Genomic DNA, 20,202 nt, shown 5'->3' on the forward strand with positions numbered 1-20,202 from the left:
CCCCCATTAAGGTGGACGTCGAACGCTGACGCCATATTCGAAAGTTGGCGCAGACGCCGACGCCATATTTTGGCCTTAAAGCGGACGCCATAGTCGACCCTGAAATCAAGACGCAAACTTCGGGTTGGACCATGTTACTCGGACATCGAGACGCCGACGCCATATTTGGGCTTAAATCCTGGACGCTATATCTTAATGTTTGACCAGGCTACCCTCCAGGGTGAATACTTTTAGTGACCCTAGAAAGAGTTTTTCAAGACTTAAGACCTGCTATACATCCATGTAGGTGTTTTAAGATTTTTTTTTTCTTTTCTTCTGTTTTTTTCTTTCTTTTTTCATTATTTTTTTTTGTATCATTATTTTTCATTTAACCAAATAGAGCTACGAGTTTACTGTCATTCTGAATCGTGTCAGTGGATGAAAAGTTGTTGATAATGTCCTTCATCTCGAGTCCCGCCATCTCAATTTGACGTAATAAATACAATACAGGCCACATGTATCTGAATCATCGGGTTGGATTTGATTGCAAACCACACAGTATTTCGGTCCATTGACGATGAGTACATTTCTGAAATAGCGTTGGTACTTTTCCGGTAATCGTCCTAAGGAGTCGAAAAATTCTGATGGACCTGATGCGGGGAAATGAAATGCAACCCAATGACTCCCCTTTTGATCACAGTTGTCCGTATTGACCACAAACCTTCTACGCCTGTCGCTCACATATCTAGGCAAGTCTTCTGCACAGCAAACGGTCACGGGCAATCCACTCAAAGCATCCTCTACATCTTTCCCGGTCATCGTTAAGGGCAATGCCGTTTTTATTCCAACACCTTGCTGACGTTGGGCTTCTCATCCACGTAGGTGAGCAAACACTAAGTACTCCGCAATCCTGACAGGTGATGAGATCTTTCCGTGTTTCAGCATCCTCTGACGAAATATGTGTTGTCTCGTCGGCAATATCTTCGTCTGATGAGACCGAACTATCGTCTTCAAAAGTATTCGAGAGACGGTCGTCATCCCTCTGTCCGTCTGGTGTCTCTCCTTGACCGACCTGCAAGACATCTGTGTGCAATCTGGAGGCTTCTGGGGTTCTAGCTTTTAGGTCAACAAGAAAGTACCCGAAAGGTGTCCTCTTTGCCTCTTCAAATTTCCGGAGAAAGAAGTCCCCTCGAGAAGGATAAATCTGTCGGCCAAGAGTCACGATGGGCTGTCGATCAATGGGGTTATTAAAGAGAATGAGATAATGACAGTTTCGTCTCTGGGTGGGGTCTTTGCCAAAGTATAAATTCTGATTAAAAACGACGACCGATAAATTCCTATGGTGACACCCTTCCGTAAACAAATCATTTATTCTGGAGTCTTTGTCCGATGTCGACATGAGGTCATCTAATAGGATCATGTTTCGAATGTTGGGATCGAACAAATCGTCCCTTTCGAGATCAAAAGGAATTCCACGAATGAATTCAACGCGTGGAAGCATTGCATGTTCGTTGTATTTCCTCGTAAAGAGGTTGCCACCTTTTATACAACCAAACGATCCTGTCTGGATTAGGACTTCACAGTTTTTTTATGTGTTGAAACAAATAAAATAAAATAAGTTTTATCGCAGGAGGTTGGACCGGACACAATCATGGTGAAAGGGTGTCTAAACACGAAAGCCTTCTGCTGCTGCTGCTGCTTCTTTTTCTGCTGCTGCTGTTACTGCTTTTGCTGCTGCTGGGTAACACCTGGGTGGTATAGTGGCTCATCGGAAGAATGCTTACTTCTTATATGTCTTTGAAGATCGTGCGGCCACACATACACTTTACAGCAAATATTGCAATTAAACATACTCGTAATTTCCTAAATGACAGTGAGTAGTTTCCTCTTATACATTTACTTCACTTCCTTCGAAAATATAGCAAGAGAAATACATGGTCATCTTTTAGACGACATATTTGAAGATGATCGTATCTCAAAACAAATTCGATGTGATACAATTCATTCCTGGTTACCGTGAAATAGACTGGTTTCCCAAACGTCACGTCCGTGATATCTTCATTTAATCGTATCGACTGGAGAATATGGAGAGATTTTCCCTAACGTACGACTGGTGCACGAAATCGGAACAGAAGTACATACGTCTCGTTTAGGCTTCTAATTCCGGTATGAACGAATATCAATGCACATTACCACGATCCATCCAACGTATAGCGTTTTGCAAGGCGCACTTTGAAATTGCCACGTACGTTATTTTCAAACGATTGATGAAAGCGAGTTTTCGCAATTAATAAATAAACAAAACTCGTCCATAGTGTTACTTCCAGTGAAACCTTTAGTATCTCTCTTACAGCTTTGTTATACTCAAAGCCGTATTTAAGGAAATAAACGGAAATAGTAATTGATTGCTTAACGTCCAGTGGCAAATAATTCATGAATGTTTAGAACACGTTAACCATAAATACAATAGGTATAGGTCTTGTAAAAGAGGCCACCCCGCGGGATAAAGGGTATATTTGATAGAAACATAAATTTTGCCTTGCAATAGGCTAAAATGTGTTGTGTATAAGTACAGTAGACTAATTTATCTTCTATACGGTTGAAATAATTTTTATAGTCAATACAATTTTTTGTGTTTCTGTATAATTAATGAATCCTCCTGATCATCTTCCTTCCTTAAGCATTTAGTAATCTTCATCATAATTTTATGTTAAGGACTATATAGACATAAAACTTGTTTGATTGGACCGTATGCTAAGAGCCGGCCACCTACAGGTGTCATACCACCAATTACTCCCTCAAATTTAGAACGTATGTGAAAGTAGGCCTACTCGGACAAAAAATAGTGCATTTGATGTCATTGTTCACCTAAACTAAGCAACAAATTTGCAGAAATGGAAGTTTTGTTGAAAGAGAAATATATTAAGACCATTTTGAGCCAAAATTTACCTGTCTATGAGTTTGCATTAAAAATTGAGGATTAATGCGCTCCATAGTATACTAATTTAAGATTTCCAGAAAACCAGGGGTTATTTTTAGTGGTACCTCCTTTCGGAAGCTCTCTGCTTTCTTATATGATTTTGAATGTATGTTGAAAATTGGCATGCAGAAAGGTGACACCTGTACCATTCAGGATATACCTAGTTTCTATGAAGTTAAACTTAAGGTAAAATATTTAGAAAGCTGTGAAAATTGCAAAATTTGGTTGAACAGATAGGGACTTTTAATTGGTGGTATGACACCTACAGAGCCAGAATCATCTAATTTATACCGGTTCAAACCGGTTCTTGTTTCTCTGCACGGACATAATTCTTGCACGTGCACAAACAAACAAAAAATGCTACTGCAATTATATACTGTAACAGTCGTATTTGTTTGTATTCCTTTATAATTTTTTTTATAGTTTAACATCCCATAATTCTTAATTCCTTATATTTAAGCAGCCGTATATTTCTCTATTCGATATATTTTACCAGTCCCTATTTCACTATTCTTTATATTTATTTTGGTCATATTTCTTTATTCTTTATTTTTCTCGCCCATATCATTCTTTATTTATTTTTTCGTCCATTATTCTGTATTCTGTAAACCCAATCCAAACTCCTTGTATATAAATATTGATTGATTAAATAAATTATCCGTGTATTTTTGAAGATAAAAACCAACTACGACCGTGGAATTTTCAAATATATAGTTAAGATTATGTTAAATGAGAAACAATTTTAAATGACCAGACGTGGTTTCAGTTAATCATTTGGGTTGAAATCCTAATCATATGATAGTAATTATATGTGGTTGAAATGAGTTGGAATGCAATACTACTCAATGTTTACGGTTGTCATGCTTATCTAAAATATAAAGATAATTATTTAATGTCACAGATTATATTTTTATAATTGGTGTCCGTTAATTAGAACCAAATAAAAAAGTGTACACCTGTAAACATGTTATTGAAAGAAAGTGTATAAAGATACTTATTTTTAATCACCAGATGTGCTCTAATTATTTGAGATGTCATGTTAAACAGGACCATAGGATATTAATTAAGTGGTTCAAATAAGTCGGAAAGCTACGGACGCCCATAGGACCTCCCACAAATATAATTTGAATTCGAAATCACGAATTTAAATCGTGATTACGAATTTTATAATTCGTTATAACAGCTTAAATTTGTGAGAACGAATTGTTGGAAATCGTTATATCAGATTTTGTTATTCGTTACGAATTATTACGAATTAAATTCGTTATCACAATTTTTTGTAATGTGTGATACCGAATTAAAATCGTTATAACGAATTGTATAAATGGTTATTACGGATTAAATTCGTGATAACGAATTTGTGGAATTTGTTATCACATTTTTTTTTAATGTAATTTGTGATTCCAGATTAAAAACATTTTCACCTAAATTTGAACTACCTCACCTGGCACACAGGGTTAAGTTAGCTTTTTTCTCTTTACTGAAACCTTTTGGTCAAAGTTAAACAAACTTGACCACGAGCAATTTAGTTTTAACGATTTCTATTTTAAAAATTAGCAAAATTGATTGAACACTTAATTTGGTTGTTTGTTGGTTTTGTTTTGTTTTTGTAAATTAGCGCTGAATGGGCACAAGTTCAGAACGGTAAAAGTGACGTCACCCAATTTCAAACTTGATCATTAGACTCAGTGTTTTGTGTTAATAAACATTGTGTATTAATTCAATAACATTTGGTTGAGGCAAACTAAATGTAGAGAGCGGAAATTACAGAATAAACACTACGTCGTTGACCATTTGTAAAGGGGCATAACTCACGAACTATAAAAGAGACGCCCTTCAATTTCAAATTTTATCTGTGTGTTTTAGTAATTGGCATAGTGTATAAGTTGAATTTATAACATTTGGTTGAGGCAAACGGAAACCATTTCTGGGAACGTACCCGACAAACGGACTGGACTGACGGACAAGGGCTAGACTAAACTTCTCCCACGCCTAGCGGCGGGGGCATAAAAAATGTGTTTGATACCCATAATTCGTGACAGTAACATTTGTATTCCTTTTTCTTATTTTCTTAATTTAAAGTCTTCTTAGACAGGCGATTTCCTTCGTGTGTATCGCCAATTAATATATTTTACACAGAAGCAAAAGAATTAGTTTCGGCAACATGGTTAATCGAAGTGTAAAACCTAAGATTTTCATCCCTAGGTTTACATTTCGATAAACCATGTTGGCGAAACTATTTCCGTTGCATCCGTGTAAAATGTATCCAGGTACACACACTAATGATATTCACCGCTTAAAAAAAACTTTGGTAGAAAATAAAAAATAAAAATATTTCGGTCAAGAAATATGAGAATTAGACATATTTTCCCCCGGAGAGTTTCGGTGTGTAAACTGGGTCACTGGCTAATAAACCCACCCGTTTACACGACAAAAATTTATAGGTATAGTGTAAAATGCGTTAAAACTAAATTGATTGCGGTCAAGTTTGTTTCACTTTGTCAAAAAGGTTTTAATGAAGAAGATTTTTGTAAAAGTAATAAACAGCGATGGTGCAGAGTGAGGAAGAAAGCTCTCTCTATCTGAAATTACCAATTACAATAAAAACTGTGGTAACGAATTCCACAAATTCGTTATCACAAATTTAATCAGTTTAAACAAATTCCATGGCGTCCGCGTTAAGGCCCAAATATGGCGTCGGCGTTCACACCTAGGTCCAAATATAGCGTCAGCGTCCGACGTCCACCTTTATGGGTTCATTCTGTCCCACAAACACTACTGACAACTCTCCACAAGAGACCAAAATGGCACAGAAATTAACAACTATAGGTCACCGTACGGCCTTCAACAATGAGCACAGCCCATACCGCATAGTCACCTATATGGTCCCGAAATGACAATGTGAAACAATTTAAACGAAAAAACTAACGACCTAATTTATACACAAAAAATGAACGAAAAACAAATATGTAACATATGAACAAACGACAACCACTGAATTACAGTCTCCTAACTTGGGACAGGCACATACATACAGAATGTGGCGGGGTGAACATGTTAGCGGTATCCCAAACCATCAAAAACCTGGGACTTTGGTGTAACAGTACAACATAAGAACGAACTATAAAAATCAGTTGAAAAAGGCTTACTCATCAGATGGAAAAAAATACAAATATATAAGATCCATACAATACATACAGACCATATATCGAAACCAATATATACTAAGCATTCAGCCAATCAAACAAAATGCATCTTAGAACCAAAGATCATTTTCACACTGTATATGGGTTAGAGATCTTAAAACAGAGTTTTTTTGGACACTGTATATGGGTCAGAGATACAGTTTGTATACAGACTGTGTCCAAAAATTAGACCCCTAGATAAAGCATACAGAAAATGCATACAGACTGTATATAAGAGCCACAGGCAGTGCACACACTTTATCTTGCAGTAACAGGCAAAACAGACTTTTATTTCAACTTGGAATAACTAACAATGCATACATACTGTGTCTCTGATCCATAGACAGTGTTAACCGACTAAATCTAAGATATACCGACAATAGAAGTATCTTAGACTCATAGTAAAAGCATATAAACAATGTATAAAGACTAAGAACGACGTACAATACATAAACTTAATTTAATTTACAACAAAGAAAATGCATACAGACTGTATCTGGGAAGCACAGACAATGCATTGACTGTGTGTAATCAAAGAACCTTTGTGAGCACGCTCACATACTTCACAGCCCAACATTGTCACTAAGCAAACAAAATTTCAACAGATTATTTAGTTCAAACACGCATGAAATTCTGTTGTGTAATTTCAGAAGATATGCAGAAGTATATTTAGGCCGAAATTCTAAGTTCAGAAGGCATAGTTCCTAATTCCTAACAAGAGTACACACGTTGAAATTTCTCGCCTTATTTATGTTGATAGACCTAAATATAAAGTTTTACTACAATTATCACATAAACTTATTAATAACATGACCAAAGAAAATGAGATCAAGGTCATATGACCAAAATGAGGAATACATTTACACCTTACAATCATTCAATACAAATCAGGTCAAGGTCAGATGACACTTGGCACAAAAACTAAACACTGAACAATGAACCTCGAAAATGAGGTCAAGGTCAAATGAGACTTGCGAGGCTGACATCATAAGATATTTCCAGACACCAAATAAAGTTGACCTATTGCATATAGTATTAGAAAAAACGAACAAAACTCAAAAGCTTAACTTTGACCATTGAACCAAGGAAATGAGGTCAAGATCAGATGACACCTGTCAGTTGGACATGTACACCTTACAATTCTTCCATACACCAAATATACAAGACATATTTCATATAATATCTGAGATATAGACTTGACCACCAAAAACTTAACCCTTTTCATTGATCCATGAAATGATGGCGAGGTCAAGTGAAAACTGTCTGATGGGCATGCTGACCAAGGTACGCAAATACTAAACATAGTTACCCATAATATGAGAGAAATTACAAAAACTTTTAACTTTTTTTCAAGTAGTCACTGAACCATGAAAATGAGTTCAAGGACAATGGACATGTGACAGACGGAAACTTCCAAACTTAAGGCATCTGTATTTAAAGTATGGAGCATCCAGGTCGTTCGCCGTCTAAAATATAAAGCTTTTAAGAAGTGAACTAACGCTGTCGCCGCCGCCGCCGGATCACCATTCCTATGTCGAGCTTTCTGCGACAAAAGTCGCAGGCTCGACAAAAACAAGAATGTGTCCATCGTACACCGTTCCCCACTTGCCCTATCATTTTCTTTGTTCAGTGGACCGTGAAATAGGGGAAAAAAACCTTCTTTGGCATTAAGCTTAGAAAAAAACATATTATTGGAAACATATGTACTAAGTTTCAAGTTTATTGGACCTGACCTTCAACAAAAACTACCTTGACCAAAACATTTAACCTGAAGCGAGAAAACGGACGAAGGAGCAGACGCATAGACCGGGAAACTAATGCCCATTTACTATCGTAGGTGGGGCATAAAAAAATTAATCATGATTTTCTGCCAATATGCACATTTACATAGCATGTCCTAACTATCTAAAAAATTCATGAAACTCTGTTGTGGTCTTTAGACAGATTTTATGACAAACTGTTGTAGGAGTATATAGGAAATCAATGAATTGATAATTTCATAATTTCCTCATTATCTACAAAGATTTATAAAACTCTGTTATGTGGTTTCAGAGGAGTTGCAATAACGAGAACAGGACTGACAGACCGATGGATCAAAAACATTGTACCATAAAGAACTTTGTTTGGTTTGGTATAATAAAGGGTCTGCTAAATAATGTAAGGCTGAGATAAATTAGTCATTTGGTCACACCAGTTTTTTGGCGAGGTTCGTTTTGTTCAGTCTGTGATGTTCTTTGTTGTGTTTTGCATTCTGTTGTTGTTTTTTTAATCTTTCTCTTTTTTTTGCCGTGGTTTTGTCAGTTTATTATTGACTTATGTGTTTGAATAAGCCTTTAGTATCTTTCGCCTCTCTCTTCGGTCAATTTGATTATGTGGGACATACAGATTTAGACCCAAACTTGTCTCTGATTGTTTCGTGATTATTGCAGATGTAAATCATACTATAAAATTGAGTATGGAAATGGGGAATGTGTCAAGGAGACAACAACCCGACCATAGAGCAGACAACAGCCGAAGGCCACCGATAGATCTTCAATGTAGCGAGAAACTCCCGCACACGGAGGTGTCCGTCAGCTGGCCCCTAAACAAATATGTATACTAGTTCAGTGATAATGGACGTCGTACTAAGCTCCGAATTATACACAAGAAACTAAAATTATAAATCATACAAGACTAACAAAGGTCAGAGGCTCCTAACTCGGGACAGGCGCAAAATTGCGGCGGGATTAAACATGTTTTTTGAGATCTCAACCCTCCCCTTTACCTGTAGCCAATGTAGAAAAAACAAACGCGAAACAATACGCACAGTAAAACTCAATTTAAGAGAAGTCCGAGTCCGATGTCAGAATATGAAACAAAAGAAAATAAACAAAATGACAATAATACATAAATACAAACAGACTACTAGCAGTTATTGACATGCCAGAACCAGACCTTAATTAAACTGATTGAAAGATTATGTCTTCATCATATGAATATCAGGCACAATCCCTCCTGTTAGGGTTTTAGTATTATACCGTCATGAAATATACAACCCTCTTATTTACAATATCATTTGATCAACACCTATTTACAATTTTTTTTTGATATGATTTTTCTCATTGTTGAAGGCAGTATGGTTGCATATAACTGCTTACATCCACTTTATTTGAACTTGAGTGGATACATGTAGGCGTCTCATTGGCAATCATACCACATCTCCTTACTTTTACAGTATTGTATCAGTACTGTTACCTAATAACAGGACAAAACAAGACAGCAATTTGACAAAAATAAAGACATACATACTTGATTTTACTTCTCTAAAGATATAAACAAAATTTTCATAGTTCGTATCTGAACATGTACACAGCCATGGGAATTTTAAGGGACTATATTTCAGTGTGCATATATTTAGTAGCTAATCTGGCTACTTCCTGTTTATCAGACCGGTACCTTAGAAAAGAATTGTGACAATATATCCAATCTTTTCAAAAACCAAAGACTAAGGTCACTAGGAGCAGCAGTTAGTTGTCATAGATACTCTAGATAGATAGATAATCTGCCACTTTTATAAAAGGGACTACACATAGTTTTTGAAAGGGTATAATCGGTTTGTGCCGAAATTACTTTCTTTAGTCCAGAAACTCATTTGTGCTAAATGGTAATCTCCACCCACATTTAGGACTGGCAGTTATTTGTAGTTTTTATCAACAGCTTGCACTTTTTCTAAATTATATTTGCTTCTTTTAAGACTGACCAAAACTGTTTTTTTTACCATTGTGGTTTGATTAAGGTAGTGTATATCAAACAACTGTTGGAAATATTTTGGACAACCCTCTTATTTACAATATCATTTGATCAACACCTAGTGGTCTTTGGTGGTATCTCGCATAACATTAATAATGTCTTTTTTAAAAGGCAACTTGAAATTATTGGTCCCATATTTATGTGCTTTAGCAAATGTATGGGCTGCTGATCTGCATATATGATAGCAATATATTCTTATGTTTTCAATGACCCCTTATTTCTTCACTCCACTTTATAAGATAGAAATAAATGTTATTCCATATTTTATTGGTTTTTTCAAAGGTATCATAATTTAGACATAAAGACAAAACTAAGCACAGTGAAAAAAGTCTACTCTGTCCTGTAAAGTTTGAGATGTTTTTGTTGTTCAATCTTTGTCACTTGTATGGAAACACTAAATCTTGATAACCTACAACAGAAATATTATCACTTTTATTTCAATTCAATTGTTGCAGTTATCATGCATGTAATAGAGAAAATGATAAATTAGACCAGATCTCCACATTAATAATATCAAAACTAGAGGCTTCAATGAGCCTGTGTCACTCACATGATACTTTTATTTACAATTGATGCATGATACAGAAATTGTCCATACCAACCGTCAGTGTTTACCATACAATACAGTACTTCTATACACTGTCTGTATACAGTATTTGTCGGATTTTGTCCATACCTATCGTCGATGTTTGACATAAAATACAATACTCCTATATACCGTATATCAACAGCATTTGTCTATACCTACCGTCTGTGGTTAACATACAATACAGTCCTCCTATATACCGTCTATCAACAGTATTTGTCTATACCTACCGTCAGTGGTTAACATACGATATAGTACTCCTTTGCACCGTCCATCAACAGTATTTGTCTATACCTACCGTCGGTGGTTAACATGCAATAAAGTGCTCCTATATACCGTCTATCAACAGTATTTGTCTATACCTATCGTCGGTGGTTAACATACAATATAGTGCTCCCATAAACCGTCTATCAACAGTATTTGTCTATACCTACAGTACTGTCGGTAGTTAACATACAATATAGTGCTCCTATATACTGTCTATCAACAGTATTTGTCTATACCTACCGTCGCTGGTTAACATACAATATAGTGCTCTTTGATACCGTCTATCAACAGTATCTGTCTATACCTACTGTCGGTAGTTGCTCCTATATACCGTCTATCACCAGTATTTTTCTATACCTACCGTCGGTGGTTAACATACAATATAGTGCTCCTATATACCGTCTATCAACAGTATTTGTCTATACCTACCGTCGGTAGTTAACATACAATATAGTGCTCCTATATACCGTGTATCAACAGTATGTGTCTATACCTACTGTCGGTAGTTAACATACAATATAGTGCTCCTATATACCATATATCAACAGTATATGTCTATACCTACCGTCGGTGGTTAATATACAATATAGTGCTCCCATAAACCGTCTATCAACAGTATTTGTCTATACCTACTGTCGGTAGTTAACATACAATATAGTGCTCCTATATACCATCTATCAACAGTTTATGTCTATACCTACCGTCGGTAGTTAACATACAATATAGTGCTCCTATATACCGTCTATCACCAGTATTTGTCTATACCTACTGTCGGTAGTTAACATACAATATAGTGCTCCTATATACCGTCTATCGCCAGTATTTGTCTATACCTACCGTCGGTGATTAACATACGATATAGTGCTATTACATATACCGTCTATCAAGAGTTTTAGTCTTTACCTACTGTTGGTAGTTTACATACAATATAGTGCTCCTATATACCGTCTATCAACAGTATTTGTCTATACCTACTGTCGGTGGTTAACATACAATATAGTGCTCCTATATACCGTCTATCAAGAGTTTTAGTCTATACCTACTGTTGGCAGTTAACATACAATATAGTGCTCCTATATACCGTCTATCAACAGTATTTGTCTATACCTACCGTCGGTGGTTAACATGCAATATAGTCCTCCTATATACTGTCTATCAACAGTATTTGTCTATACCTACCGTTGGTGGTTAACATGCTATACAGTACTCCTATATACCGTATATCAACAGTACCTGTCTATACCTACCATCGGTGGTTAACAAGCATTACAGTACTCCTATATACCGTCTATCAATACTATTTTTCTCTACCCACAGTCGGTGGTTAACATACAATATAGTGCTCCTATATACCGTCTATCAACAGAATTTGTCTATACCTACCGTCGGTGGTTAACATACAATATAGTGCTCCCATAAACCGTCTATCAACAGTATTTGTCTATACCTACTGTCGGTAGTTAACATACAATATAGTGCTCCTATATACCATCTATCAACAGTATATGTCTATACCTACCGTCATTGGTTAACATACAATATAATGCTCCTATATACCGTCTATCAACAGTATTTGTCTATACCTACTGTCGGTAGTTAACATACAATATAGTGCTTCTACAATGTATATACCGTCTATCAACAGTATTTGTCTATACCTACCGTCGGTGGTTAACATACAACATAGTGCTCCCATATACCGTCTATGAACAGTATTTGTCTATACCTACTGTCGGTAGTTAACATACAATATAGTGCTCCTAAATACCGTCTATCAACAGTATTTGTCTATACCTACCGTCGGTAGTTAGCATACAATATAGTGCTCCTATATACCGTCTATCAACAGTATTTGTCTATACCTACCGTCGGTGGTTAACATACAATATAGTGCTCCTATATACCGTCTATCAACAGTATTTGTCTGTACCTACCGTCGGTGGTTAACATACAATATAGTGCTCCCATAAACCGTCTATCAACAGTATTTGTCTATACCTACTGTCGGTAGTTAACATACAATATAGTGCTCCTAAATACCGTCTATCAACAGTATTTGTCTATACCTACCGTCGGTAGTTAGCATACAATATAGTGCTCCTATATACCGTCTATCAACAGTATTTGTCTATACCTACCGTCGGTGGTTAACATACAATATAGTGCTCCTATATACCGTCTATCAACAGTATTTGTCTGTACCTACCGTCGGTGGTTAACATACAATATAGTGCTCCCATAAACCGTCTATCAACAGTATTTGTCTACACCTACTGTCGGTAGTTAACATACAATATAGTGCTTCTATATACCGTCCATCAACAGTATTTGTCTATACCTACCGTCGGTGGTTAACATACAATATAGTGCTCCTATATACCGTCTATCAACAGTATTTGTCTATTCCTACCGTCGGTGGTTAACATACAATATAGTGCTCCCATATACCGTCTATCAACAGTATTTGTCTATACCTATTGTCGGTAGTTAACATACAATATAGTGCTCCTATATACCGTCTATCAACAGTATTTGTCTATACCTACCGTCGGTAGTTAACATACAATATAGTGCTCCTATATACCGTCTATCAACAGTATTTGTCTATACCTACCGTCGGTGGTTAACATACAATATAGTGCTCCTATATACCGTCTATCAGCAGTATTTGTCTATACCTACCGTCGGTGGTTAACATACAATATAGTGCTCCTATATACCGTCTATCAACAGTATATGTCTATACCTACCGTCGGTGGTTAACATACAATATAGTGCTCCCATAAACCGTCTATCAACAGTATTTGTCTATACTTACTGTCGGTAGTTAACATACAATATAGTGCTTCTATATACCGTCTATCAACAGTATTTGTCTATACCTACCGTCGGTGGTTAACATACAATATAGTGCTCCTATATACCGTCTATCAACAGTATTTGTCTATACCTACCGTCGGTGGTTAACATACAATATAGTGCTCCCATATACCGTCTATCAACAGTATTTGTCTATACCTAGTGTCGGTAGTTTACATACAATATAGTGCTCCTATATACCGTCTATCAACAGTATTTGTCTATACCTACTGTCGGTGGTTAACATACAATATAGTGCTCCTATATACCGTCTATCAAGAGTTTTAGTCTATACCTACTGTTGGCAGTTAACATACAATATAGTGCTCCTATATACCGTCTATCAACAGTATTTGTCTATACCTACCGTCGGTGGTTAACATGCAATATAGTCCTCCTATATACTGTCTATCAACAGTATTTGTCTATACCTACCGTTGGTGGTTAACATGCTATACAGTACTCCTATATACCGTATATCAACAGTACCTGTCTATACCTACCATCGGTGGTTAACAAGCATTACAGTACTCCTATATACCGTCTATCAATACTATTTTTCTCTACCCACAGTCGGTGGTTAACATACAATATAGTGCTCCTATATACCGTCTATCAACAGAATTTGTCTATACCTACCGTCGGTGGTTAACATACAATATAGTGCTCCCATAAACCGTCTATCAACAGTATTTGTCTATACCTACTGTCGGTAGTTAACATACAATATAGTGCTCCTATATACCATCTATCAACAGTATATGTCTATACCTACCGTCATTGGTTAACATACAATATAATGCTCCTATATACCGTCTATCAACAGTATTTGTCTATACCTACTGTCGGTAGTTAACATACAATATAGTGCTTCTACAATGTATATACCGTCTATCAACAGTATTTGTCTATACCTACCGTCGGTGGTTAACATACAACATAGTGCTCCCATATACCGTCTATGAACAGTATTTGTCTATACCTACTGTCGGTAGTTAACATACAATATAGTGCTCCTAAATACCGTCTATCAACAGTATTTGTCTATACCTACCGTCGGTAGTTAGCATACAATATAGTGCTCCTATATACCGTCTATCAACAGTATTTGTCTATACCTACCGTCGGTGGTTAACATACAATATAGTGCTCCTATATACCGTCTATCAACAGTATTTGTCTGTACCTACCGTCGGTGGTTAACATACAATATAGTGCTCCCATAAACCGTCTATCAACAGTATTTGTCTATACCTACTGTCGGTAGTTAACATACAATATAGTGCTCCTAAATACCGTCTATCAACAGTATTTGTCTATACCTACCGTCGGTAGTTAGCATACAATATAGTGCTCCTATATACCGTCTATCAACAGTATTTGTCTATACCTACCGTCGGTGGTTAACATACAATATAGTGCTCCTATATACCGTCTATCAACAGTATTTGTCTGTACCTACCGTCGGTGGTTAACATACAATATAGTGCTCCCATAAACCGTCTATCAACAGTATTTGTCTACACCTACTGTCGGTAGTTAACATACAATATAGTGCTTCTATATACCGTCCATCAACAGTATTTGTCTATACCTACCGTCGGTGGTTAACATACAATATAGTGCTCCTATATACCGTCTATCAACAGTATTTGTCTATTCCTACCGTCGGTGGTTAACATACAATATAGTGCTCCCATATACCGTCTATCAACAGTATTTGTCTATACCTATTGTCGGTAGTTAACATACAATATAGTGCTCCTATATACCGTCTATCAACAGTATTTGTCTATACCTACCGTCGGTAGTTAACATACAATATAGTGCTCCTATATACCGTCTATCAACAGTATTTGTCTATACCTACCGTCGGTGGTTAACATACAATATAGTGCTCCTATATACCGTCTATCAGCAGTATTTGTCTATACCTACCGTCGGTGGTTAACATACAATATAGTGCTCCTATATACCGTCTATCAACAGTATATGTCTATACCTACCGTCGGTGGTTAACATACAATATAGTGCTCCCATAAACCGTCTATCAACAGTATTTGTCTATACCTACTGTCGGTAGTTAACATACAATATAGTGCTTCTATATACCGTCTATCAACAGTATTTGTCTATACCTACCGTCGGTGGTTAACATACAATATAGTGCTCCTATATACCGTCTATCAACAGTATTTGTCTATACCTACCGTCGGTGGTTAACATACAATATAGTGCTCCCATATACCGTCTATCAACAGTATTTGTCTATACCTAGTGTCGGTAGTTAACATACAATATAGTGCTCCTATATACCGTCTATCAACAGTATATGTCTATACCTACCGTCGGTGGTTAACATACAATATAGTGCTCCTATATACCGTCTATCACCAGTATTTGTCTATACCTACCGTCGATGGTTAACATGGAATATAGTGCTCCTATATACCGTCTATCAACAGTGTTTGTTTATACCTACTGGCGCAAGAGGGATAACGGATCTGCATCTAGAATTTATCATGCTGCCCTTTTTTTGGATTTTTAAAATTCTTGTTATCCCTCATTTTTTACATTCATCCCAAATAATACAACAGTAGTCAATTAGGGGCAGAACACCCATTGTATTATGTTTTCTTGCAGTTATATAAAAAAAATGTATTTAAGAAAGATGGTATATTCTGGATGATATATTAGCACAACCTTGGTCAATTTGATTTCTCCAGTTACTTAGTGGGCTGTCAATTTTGAAACTAATATTTTTTCACATGAAGAATTTTGTAATACTTTAATTTATTATCAAGTTTGGTTGAAAAGTCTGAATAGTTTCTGCTTTGTTCCAGTAATCAAACATTTTGTTTCATTTGCATCTATGAACATGTTATTCATTTTACACCACTCTTCAACCCTGTATAAATCTTCTTGAACATCATCATTTATATTTTCTAGATGTTTCCCCCTGATTTATGAATAGTGGTGTCATCAGCAAATACAACGATATAGGTCTGTTTCACAATTTTTAATGCATAAGGGAAGGTCATTTATAAATAGCACAAACAATAGAGGACAAGGTATAGAACATTGGGGAACACCAAATTTTACATGTTGTTGTTCAGAGTTAACACTACAAATGTATACCTTTTGTTATTCAGGTACGACTTAAAAAAACTAACAGTAGTCTCACTAAATCCATACATGTCGAGCTTTAAACAAAGAAAATCATATTCTACCAAATCAAAAGCTTTTTTTAAATCTTAATAAAATTGCTAGGTTTAAATTACCATCTTTCATTTCTTGCAACCATGTGTCAATGATATTAAATAAATGTCAAGCCCAATCCAGTATATATTCCAAGTTATGGACAAATGATAATGCTATTAAAAATACCAAATCATAACCAGTGCTTTTCTCTTTTTCTATTTACAGTATATGACTAGGTAATAATGATTACTTTTTTCAACTATTTTCATACTTTTTTGTTTCCTCTGCTTTTGTATCAAGGGCATAATTGTTTATGGCAAACTAAGCATCTGCATAATCTAACTAATCAATTCATTTAACTTCGATGTTTGGTGCTTCAGGGCAAAGGGATTAGGGCAACACTCCTTTTGCGCCAATTACCGTTTTTCAGGGGTATCATTTGCGCCAAAATTTTGTTTTCCAAATGTATCAATTGCGCCAATATTCGGAACTCATTTGCGCCACTTTACCTGTACACATGTATATCATAAATATTAAGGATTAATATTTATTCTTATGTTTGGCTTAAAAAGTATTATATGTTCGGAGACGAAAATGAGCTTCTGGAGACTTGAAGTGCATTAGACAGTCCATGTACAGAGAGAGAAGAAACATTATTGCTTTGCTAAATATTTAATACAAGATATGCCAAAAAAAAAGAGAAGAAAATAGAAGCTTTTGCTGATAATTTTTTTAGCCATGCACATATGTTGATGACACAGTGCTGTGATCCCACCATCCGTTTGGGCTGAAACTCTATCTATCAGTAATAGAACAGAAGTATTCCACAGGAATTATTATGAACTGTTTTATGTATTTCATCTTTAAATGTTTGTCTTTTTGGACAATAAAGTGAAGTGACAAGCTACTAAGCTAGTAAGGCGGTAAGAAGAAAGTATGTTTCAGAAAAGGAAATATTTGCCGTGTAAACTGCCGGTTCCAAGTCCGAATAAAGGAGGAGGGAAGTGATTTTTCTTCCATAAATGGCGCAATCGTATGTTTCATTTTTGGCGCAAATGATACCATGTAATTTTAAAACAGGTGGCGCAAACGTAGCATTGGACAAAAAAAGTTGTGGCGCAAAAGGACGCATTTTTGGCGCAAACGGATCTCTCCCTTAAATTTCACCTGATTAAGTAATTGACTCCAATCAAATAGGTGATTATATACAGGTAACAAGTGTCAACAATTTTAATCTGTTGTCTTAATGAAGTGTGTGTATAAAGAACTCAACAAAATGCGGATGATATGATGAAAAAAGATCGTTTTTTAAACTTTTTTTCAAAAGGGCACAGAGGGGCGCAGGGGCGCTCAAAAAAGCTAGCTGGAACACTGCTAAACTATACTCTACCTCAAATTCTGGAAACTGCAAAATTTTTGTCATAGCAGTCTTATGGTAGCTGAACTATTTCTTTTTTTTGTAAATCTGGATTAATAAGTCTTTTGTCACATTCTGGGGCTATAGAAAAAAAACATTACAGAATTATCAAAATTATGTGTGTATAATGTTTGTGTACAGTCATTCAACTAAAAAAGGACAAAAAATATTTTTGTTTGTGTATAAATAAATAATTGTGATTTTAATGTCTTAATATTATAAAAAAAACTTCAAAAGATTAAATTTAAATTATAATCTAAACATGAAAGAGCACATAGAAATCAATCTTTTACTCAGATTTATATCTAAAACCAGTTATAACTAGCTATAATATCTTTGACTTCACAAATATCATCATCTAATTTTACAAATCAGTATTTATTTGGTGGCACTTCCTGCACACTAAGTATGTTATGCCTTAGGTTTAATTTTGATGCAATCACATTTCAGAAGGTACATGTCTTGAACTGTTTTAATGAATAAATTACAGTTTTAAACTCAGTTTAGGCTGACCTGAGGTCAATAGTCTTAAACAATGTCATCAAACTATCAGTTTTACTGTAATATATTGATATTGTGACATTTATGGGAAAGAGCATATGAGTTAGTCATATTGGTCAATACAATGGAAAGTTTATAGCTGAGACTACTATAACACTATGTGTTATACTAGTATTCTCAGTTTATAACTATGTTAATGTCAATTATATACATGACATAATAATTAAATCATTTAAAAAACTATTCCAAAGATTTCTCTCAAATCATGTTTACATTTTTTTACAGAAGAGTCTGTCTGAAATATATTCAGGGGTAGTCCAAATAATTATGACTTCTTAAAAAGCTATATTATGGGGAAAAAGGAGGGGGGGGTCTATTATGTTTTTTTTCATACAGGAGGAAGACGTCAAGGCAAAAAAAAAACCAACAAAACAAAATAAAATAATAGCCTGTCAAGACGTCCTTATATCATAAAAATTTGGTATAATTTTGGGATAATACATTTAACTTCCTTTGATGTCGGGGAGGGGATAAGTTTTGACGATTAATTATTCTTGAAACTAACAATAATATATTTCTTATTGTTACTTTGATAAGCGAGCGAGATGTGTGGTTCTCGAGTTATTTAAAAACAAAGGGGGGGGGGGGGTGTTACTATATCAAATTTACCCAGTTTGGAGACAATAAATATTTAAAATCTAACCATAAACTCCAATGTTCCTGCTTTTTTTTAGCAGAACAAACACGATGGCATTCTCGTCTCTGTTGTAATCAATAGTTAACTCATTTCTTCTTCAAGGTTATTTCTTAATCAATTATGATTATCAGCTGTCTATCTATTTACCATGTTTATGTTAAACTGGTCCGTAATTCCATCGTAGTGTATCGATAACTGAACACAACAAGGATCCAGTTTATTAAACGTATATAATATACAAGGTTCCTGAGTCAGTAACCGTAACTATCACCGTGCTTTGTGCGCATGCGCAAGAAACACCAACAATAAGGATAAAACAGGGTATACAGTTCCGTAATTTCGTATATTTTTCTTATCTTCATACTAAAGAGCTCCAAAAGTAGGCGTGCTTAGGTGCACTGGGCGGGTCTAAAAACCGACTCTCGGTGGTTAACGTCTCTCGATGGTTAACTTTAAGTGCCTACCGTATATGGATGACCGCACAATATTCACCGTGACTTGGATTTAGGTTTTACATGTATACAACCAAATCATGGTACGTCACATTTAGTTGTATACGAAGATGAATCGAAAACAAAACGTTCAAAACAGCTCCAAGGCCTCAGCTTGCTGAATTTGATAGTTTCTTGGTATTGCTTGGTAATGTAAGGTGTTCGTCAAGACAAATCTCAAGGTATTTTTAAGCATCCGTTATTTCTAAATCATAATTACTGCATGTAAAATAAAAGTCTGAAATATCAA

General features: G+C 35.6%; 1 protein-coding gene and 1 long non-coding RNA gene across 4 annotated transcripts in view; both read right to left on the reverse strand.

Moving 5' to 3' along the window:
- The window catches only part of LOC139516381 (uncharacterized), a 341,046-nt gene that overhangs the window by 146,315 nt on the left and 174,529 nt on the right, over positions 1–20,202 (reverse strand). The gene's annotated exons all lie outside the window — the stretch shown is intronic.
- On the reverse strand, positions 10,184–19,910 carry LOC139514848 (uncharacterized). 2 transcript variants are annotated; one of them, XR_011662726.1, is made up of 3 exons: positions 19,609–19,910; positions 18,237–18,344; positions 10,184–10,342 (listed from the first exon to the last, which is right to left on the reverse strand). It is a non-coding gene; the product is annotated as an uncharacterized lncRNA (long non-coding RNA). The 2 variants fall into 2 exon arrangements; XR_011662725.1 differs by having other exon boundaries at positions 19,468–19,908.

This window comes from Mytilus edulis, chromosome 3 (genome assembly GCF_963676685.1).
Source record: "Mytilus edulis chromosome 3, xbMytEdul2.2, whole genome shotgun sequence".
In the NCBI taxonomy this organism is placed as follows: Eukaryota; Metazoa; Mollusca; class Bivalvia; order Mytilida; family Mytilidae; genus Mytilus; species Mytilus edulis.